Here is an 8,469-nt window from a genome sequence, read left to right on the forward strand (position 1 = left end):
CTGGTTCACAATTTGGGAGACAGCGGAAACTCCTATTTTCTATCAGTTGCTTTAGATACATCCCTTTTGGACAACACACACACTTTGTATTTGATCCAAGCAATTTCTGTTTACATTTCAGTGAACATTCACATAAACAGGGGTTAGCCTGTTCACGTCAAAGTCAATTAAACTCGGTAACGTACAAGTCCAACCTGTGACTGTACTTTACGGGGCAGTCCCATCCCAAGAAGATATCTGTAACCTGAACCCGGAAAAACTCAGTTCAGCTGGAAATGAGATTACTCTCTGTCTCTCTGAACCCAGCACTGCCTCACTTTACCTGTAACCTAAATAAATTCTACATCTGAGAACAGAAGATTTCTCCGGTTTGTTCTTGGGCTTCCAACTAAAGATTCGGGTCTAACAATCTCCATGGTAATCTATGCTGTGGAGCTAACCCAGCTGGGAGCAGGTTCTGTTCAGAGTTTCAGATTTTAATCGCCTAGAAAGAGTTAACTTGTTAACCAAATTGTTTCCCGACTATTTATGAGCGATACAGATTATCAGCTGAGGGAATGTGTTCTATCTGCAAACATGCTGAGTTGTGCGTTACTAAAATCACTGAATGAAGCTGTGCAGGTACATGTAATGTCTCTGTGCTGCGGTTATGAACAAGACGAACCACCATGAACAGCAGCGTTGTTTATTACTGAGACTGCTGTTCATACATGTACGCTGTTCCTGACTCTGACGTTCCAGCCGTTACCTTGCACATACCAGCAGGTGGCATAGTGTGATGGAGAACACCTAACACTCTTGTAAATATTACATTGCCCTTTTCTTTTTAGTAATTACCAGCATAAATGCTACACGATTCCATCAGTCTGTGTGATGTGCGGCAAAGAATATGAGAAGCAGAAATTCCAAAGAAACTTATTCAATTGTGTCATCATCTTCCAGGCACTTAAGAGACCTGCAAATGAATCATCCTTTTAGTCATGTTTACATACCCTGTTATCGAAAAGGATGATTTGCACAAGGCACTGTTCAAAATTTGTGATGTATAAAACAATGATTTTTTTCACTTGCTCTGCAGGTTTTCAATTCAGTTTTTAGTTCCAAGTCATGTCTTGAACCATGGTGTGACCACTCGTGCACACCAAACAACTATGCTGTAGATTACAACGTATTTTGCCATACTAAACAACTTAACAATACCTCAGAATAATTTCCTCTTACACTTTAAACACCAACAAATCATAAAGATACATACTTAAAGTGCATTTTTACATTCTTGTAAACAAATTGCCTTTCAGAACATGACCAAACAGTTCATCAGCTATGTATAGTCTTGCAAGTAAGAGGGAAGACACCTGTTGTGTCTTGACGGGTATCTTGGCGCAAGTGTGACAGTTGAAGTGTCACTGTGATCACAGTCCTCTTAATCAGAATCTGGGGGAATGTTCACAAGCTCTGGAACTACCTTTCTGAAGAATAAAGAGTGATGCAGTGCCCATTCCTGGCAGTTGTAACCATGGAGCCTTTGACTTTGGTCACAGTATATAATTTACTGTTGTATGGTGCGGTGAGCTTGTCAGCGATGAAGCACTGTGTCACCTGGAACGACAGTGCATGGTGCAGCATGCCGATGAGCGTCTCCATGAGATTTCATCTTAGCCTTAGCCTCAGTGTCTCTCGCTCTCACTGCAGAGTCTTAACAGTTACTGGCAGCATGAGTGAATGAAGGAATCTTCGTGCACATTTTGCGCTGAAACAATAACTCAGCAGGTGGGCTTTCCATTGTGCCGTGAGGTGTGGATGTGTTCTCACGTAGAAAGATGTTCAGTGATTGTTTCCACAGCAGTCCTTGTGTTTCAGCTACACTGATAGCTTTGCCCAGGGTGCGCATGAGCCGTTCAGCTGTGGCATTTGCTTGAGGCCAAAGCGGTGGATGTGGCGGTGATGAAATCCCAAATATTTTGCAAATAGGGAGAACTGGTCGTAGTTTTCAGAACTCTGGGGATTCCAAACATGGAAAAGACTTTGTCCATGACGGAAATGATTGTATTAACTGACATTGACCTTAAACTTTCAACAACTGGGAGGCGTGAATAATCATCCACAATGACAAACAAATACTCTCCAGTTGGAAGTGGTCCATAGAAATCTGTGCAAACACTGTGCCAGGGGGCTTCTGGCAGCATTGGCATTTTTAGTGGTTCATTATGTGTAACTGGTGTATTGGCCTGGCAGGCAAGACAACTGCGATCTGCTGCCTCTACCAAACTTTGGTCCTGAGCTGTGACGACCTGTGCACAGGAGCTGTGCGGGCGGACCCAAACGAAAGAGGGAGGCAGGGAGAGATAGGTTAAAGGAAAAGGTTTTATTCACAAAGGTGGGGTTGTGATGGAAACCAGGTGAGGGAATCCCATGGAGAGGGCTCAGTTGTGGTGGGGGGTGCGAGGAGGCGGCCGTCGGTGCCGAGGTGTGGGGAAGGATTCCGTGAGGGAGGTTCCGTGGAGGGAGTCGTGGCGGAGGGTCCCGAGGTGGTGGTAGGAAGTCCAGTGCTCAGGGGATGGTGCTCGTGAGAGATCTTTTATCCGTGGAGGTGCGTGAGCCGTGAACCGTCTCGTGAGGGTGCTCGTGGCTGTGGGTTTCCGTGGTGGGGGCTCGAGAGAAGAAAAGGCAGGCGTGCCGGATAATGCTGGAGCTGGAGCCGTGAAGAGACGCAGGAGGCACACAGAGACGACAAACACACTAGACTGGTGAAAACTCGAGAAGAGAAATAAGCTTAGCTCAAAATGCTCAACGGATTGTACCAGCTAAGCGGCCTGACTGTACCACTGTGGATGTATCACAAGCATCTGGCGCTGGAGTAGTGCGAGACGCTCCTTTTTGAAGGGAGAGCGGCTGATGAGTTGATTAGCCACAGCTGCCAGCGCCAGAGCGTTCTCCTCAGATCGGCTCCGCACAGACTGCAAGAGAGAGAGAACACACGCCCACCATAACACCAAAACAGACAGAACCCGAAAACCACACAAAATGTCACAGTCCTCACAGTAACCCCCCCTCAACGGACGTCTCCCGGCGTCCGACCGGGCTTGTGAGGGAACTGCCTGTAAAAATCCTGTAACAGAGAGGGATCCAGTATCAAACGGCGTGAGATCCAGGAGCGCTCCTCCGGACCGTACCCCTCCCAGTCCACCAGATCCTGGAAGCCCCGACCTCTAGGCCTGACATCCAGAATATGTGAAACCGTGTAGGCTGGATGGTCATCGATGAGCCGGGGGGGGGGCGGAGGGGTCACGGCCGGAGGGCTGAGATCACTGGAGGAGACAGGCTTTAGCAGAGACACATAAAAAGTAGGATGGATATTCATGGCAGCCGGAAGCACCAAGCGAACGGCAGTGGGCTTAATGATCTTATCAATCGTAAAAAGTCCAACATAGCGTGGCGAAAGCTTGTGTGATTCCGTCTGGAGAGGCAGGTCCCGAGTCGAAGGCCACACTTGTTGACCAACCTTGTAGTCTGGTGCCGGGCAGCGGTGAAGATCTGCTAGTCTCCGATTCCGGTCTGCTGAGCGCGTCAGTGCCGATTTCACACTCCGCCACACGTCCCGCATCCTGCGGATGTGGAGGTCTATGGAGGGAACTGCCACTTCATCCTCCTGCTCGGGAAATAGGGGTGGTTGAAAACCATAACATGCCATTAATGGTGACATACCTGAAGCGGAGCTGGAGAGGGAATTGTGTGCGTATTCAATCCATGGTAGACAGGAGCTCCATGAGACCGGCTGATGGGCAGCCACACAGCGAAGCGCCGCCTCCAGGGTCTGATTTGCCCTCTCCGTCTGACCGTTGATCTGCGGATGATAACCAGAAGAGAGGCTGGCAGTGGCCCCCACCGCTTTACAAAACTTGGACCAAACTTGTGAGGCAAACTGAGGACCTCGGTCCGAAACAATGTCCATAGGGATACCATGTAATCTAAAAACATGCTGAGTCAGGAGGTCAGGCATCCAACGCTGATGGAAGTTTGGGTAGCGGCACATACTGGACGGCTTTGGAAAACCTGTCTACAATAGTCAAAATGACCGTGTTGCCGGCTGAGGGGGGAAGGCCCGTGATAAAATCCAGTGCCACGTGTGACCAGGGACGACTAGGGACCGGCAGGGGCCGCAGTAGTCCAGCTGGAGGCTGGTGGAGGGACTTTCCTCGGGCAAAGGTGGTACACGCAACCACAAACTCCCTTGTGTCTCGAGACATCCCAGGCCACCAGAAACGCTGACGCAGAAACAGGAGAGTCCGACGAACTCCGGGGTGACATGCCAGTTTAGATGAATGCCCCCACTGCAACACGAGAGCGAACCGCAGGGGGAACAAGGAGCCGATTAGGAGGTCCCTGTCCTGGATCAGGGAACTCATGAAGAGCCTCCCGTACCCTGGACTCAATTTCCCAAGAGGCTGCTCCGACTACACAAGAGGCTGGGATGATGGTGCTGGTTACCTGGGGGTCTTCTGGTAAAGACAGGGGGGAAGAGTTGACTCGTGACAGGGAATCAGGTTTTCCATTACAGGAGCCTGGACGGTAGGACAGGGTGTAATTGAACCGGCAAATGAACAGGGCCCACTGGGCTTGGTGGGGGGTTGAGGCCACGAGCAGAACGAAGGTACGAAAGGTTCTTGTGATTGGTCCATATAATAAAAGGCTGAGTGGTTACTTCAAGCCAGTGTCTCCATTCTTGCTACTGCCAGTAGCTCGCGATTTCCTACATCATAGTTCTTCTCGGCGGGGCTCAACCGACGAGAGAAAAAAGCACAGGGGTGCAGGTTCTGAGTGTCAGGTTTGCGTTGAGACAGCACTGCTCCCACACCTGTGTCCGAAGCATCCACCTCCACCACAAACTGGAAGGCCGGATCCAGGTGCCTGAGGACGGGAGCGCTGGTGAACAACTTCTTTAATACAGCAAATGCTTCGCTGGCTTCTGAGGTCCAAACAAACTGTACCTTAGAGGAGGTGAGGCTAGTGAGGGGTACAACGACCTTGCTATCGTCCTTAATGAACCGTCTATAAAAATTGACAAAACCAAGGAACCTTTGAAGTTCTTTGCGGGACGCCGGAGTAGACCAGTTGCGTCCTGCCTGAATCTTTGCAGGGTCAGGCTGAAGCTGTCCTTGGGGGATGATATAGCCCAGGAAACTGACCGATGGTACGTGAAACTCACATTTCTCCGGCTTCACATAGAGTTTATTTTCTAGCAGCCTCTGCAGTACCAGCTGTACATGTTGGTGGTGTTCCTTGAGAGTGCGAGAAAAAATAAGAATGTCATCGAGATAAATAAACACAAAATGATTAATCATGTCCCGAAAAACATCATTCATTAACGCCTGGAACACTGCGAGGGTGTTGGTGAGACCAAAAGGCATTACCAGATACTCAAAGTGTCCTAAAGGAGTATTAAAAGCAGTTTTCCATTCGTCACCTTCTCGGATGGGGACTAAATGGTATGCATTGCGTAGGTCTACTTTGGTGAAAACGTGTGCATGGCAGAGTAGTTCAAAGGACGGATCAATTAATGGAAGTGGGGTGCAGTTTTTAATAGTGACATCATTCAATCCCTGATAGTCGATACATGGACGCAGTGTGGTGTCTTTCTTCTCAACGAAGAAGAAACCTGCTCCCAGCGGTGAGGACGAGGGACGGATGATTCCTGCCGCCAGAGACTCGTTGATGTACGTTTCCATGGAAGATTTCTCTGGCAGGGACAGTTTATACAACCTCCTGGAAGGCAGGGATGCTCCTGGAAGGAGGTCAATGGCGCAGTCGTAGGGGCGATGCGGGGGAAGAGAACGGGCCTTCTCTTTACTGAAAACCAAGGCTAGGTCATGATGCTCTGGAGGGACGGACGTGAGATCTGGTGCGGGCAACGGAGGTACCTCTGATCTTTTATCCGGTGTGGCCGACCAAAGACAATTGGCGTGGCAGGCCGTGCTCCAGGCCGTGATGGTGAACGAGGTCCAGTTCAACTGGGGGTTGTGTTGCTGCAACCAGGGGAGTCCTAGAACCACCAGGGCTGAAGGAGAGGAGATGAGGAAGAATTGGATGTTCTCCTGGTGGTTGCCTGAAATAACGAGAGACAGTGAGGCAGTGCGGTGAGACACTTTGGCTAACAGTCTCCCATCCAGAGCGTTTATTGCTCGGGGAGAGTCCAAAGCCATTATAGGGACGTTTATCTGACGAGCGAAAGAGGAGTCTATAAAATTGGCGTCAGCACCGGAGTCAATCAGAACACGCACAGGGAAAACTCCAGACAATAAGTGGAGAGTAGCGGGGACGGAGCCCCGACAAGAGCTTGAAACAGGAGAAGATGGGCTCACCAGAGGGCTCTCCATCACTGATGAGCCTGACCTTTTAATGTTTCAGGACATCTGGCAGCGTAGTGACCTGCTTTACCACAGTACAGACACAGATAGCCCTCCATCCGCCTCTGCCGTTCTTCGGGAGTCAGGCGGGTACATCCTAGCTGCATTGGCTCCTCAGTAGAAGCGGCCAGTGTCCGGTCAGGGTTGCGAGGCGGCATCACTGAGGGTCTTGGAGAAAAAGCTGGGGAAAAGGTGATTCTCCTAGCCCATAGAATCCAAGAATCCAGTCTTACAAAATGAAGAAGAAATGTTCATAGTCTACTGAGGTGTCTGAGTTTCTACGCATTTGTTTAACTGACATGAATACATTTTCTATGTTGATGTTGAATATGAGATGTTAACTGGGGGGAGGCTCAACAGCGGGCTCCAATTTCCTAACTCAGCAGTTAGTTTTTACTTGTCAGTCTGTGTCTTTTTTTTTTAACAGACATGACATAATGCACAAACTGTTGGACACTGAAGTTTTAGGCTGTCTGCTTGTTGTATTTTCACAGCAACATGTTTTCAAGCAGTTGCTAGAAAGTCAGTTTTGCTGTTTCTGGTAAAGTTTTATTCCAACAAACCAGTTTGCTTTGTGTTCTTTTCCAAACATGACACCAACTGGGGGTATATAGGTTAACATACATGTTTAAATTGCTGAATATATGTGTCAAAAATGACTTATTTTCTGAATAATTACCATGTTCATTTTAATATGATAAAATGGTAACTCCTTAGCCTAAAGGTTTTTCAACTTAACTTTGTTTTGTTGGATCAGCACACTTAATTCATGTAACGGTACTATTTTAAAAAGTAGTTGCAACTACCTCATTAAATTAAGTAACTCATAATCATATCATTCAAGTTTAAATGACTCAAGAAAATTATGTTACATTTACCCTTACAAATCTAGTTGGACTGAACCCTTTTAATTAAGTAACAGTAATGCAATTACATCATGTTGACCCAACATATTTACATTTAGGGCACTCAACAGAATTGTTTCTCGCAAATTGAAAGCATTTTACTTAGGTGGAAATTCTTTCCATAATTTTATTATGTTCAGCCAACAAGTTATTTTTTTGAGTGCAGCTGCTCTCTCTCTTGTACGTTCCTGTAAACGATTATCAATTTTGATAGTGAAATTAGCGCTTCCAGAGAACTGGGAGCATCTCGTCAGATTACGTGCAAACAATGTCATTAACGCGGGTTCATCCCAACCACTTTCAGCCGCTAAGATTCTAAAAGAGATTGAAAAACTAGCAACGGATTGCGACCCTTGTTTCAGGTCGAACAGTCGGTTCAAGGCCTCGCGGCCCTTCACCAAGCGGTCAAAAATCCGACAGAGCTCAATGGCAAAAGCTTCATAGGAGCTTAGCAAGGTGGATTTATTTTGCCACAAAGCTGTGGCCCACTGAGCTGCCTGTCCACGCAACAAATTAATACAAAATGCTAGCTTAGCTTTGTCTGAGGGATAACTTAGCAGCTGCAAATCAAAAACTAGCTGGCAATTCAACAAAAACCGACCACAAGAACTGGGTTCCGCAGCGTAAGGCTCAGGAGTGGGAACCTTGGGTTTGCGACCGGGAAGAGAAGAGGGAGCGGGTTTGGGTGGAGTACTCACGGAACGATCCGGAGCTGGGGGTGGCTAAACAAAAGAGGGAGGCAGGGAGAGATAGGTTAAAGGAAAAGGTTTTATTCACAAAGGTGGGGTTGTGATGGAAACCAGGTGAGGGAATGCCGTGGAGAGGGCTCAGTTGTGGTGGGGGGTGCGACGAGGCAGCCGTCGGTGCCGAGGTGTGGGGAAGGATTCCGTGAGGGAGGTTCCGTGGAGGGAGTCGTGGTGGAGGGTCCTGAGGTGGTGGTAGGAAGTCCGGTGCTCAGAGGATGGTGCTCGTGAGAGATCTTTTATCCGTGGAGGTGCGTGAGCCGTGAACCGTCTCGTGAGGGTGCTCGTGGCTGTGGGTTTCCGTGGTGCGGGCTCGAGAGACGAAAAGGCAGGCGTGCCGGATAATGCTGGAGCTGGAGCCGTGAAGAGATGCTGCAGGCACACAGAGACAACAAACACATCAGACTGGTGAAAACT

This window comes from Stegastes partitus, unplaced genomic scaffold, assembly GCF_000690725.1.
Source record: "Stegastes partitus isolate 25-593 unplaced genomic scaffold, Stegastes_partitus-1.0.2 Scaffold1112, whole genome shotgun sequence".
Taxonomy (NCBI): domain Eukaryota; kingdom Metazoa; phylum Chordata; class Actinopteri; family Pomacentridae; genus Stegastes; species Stegastes partitus.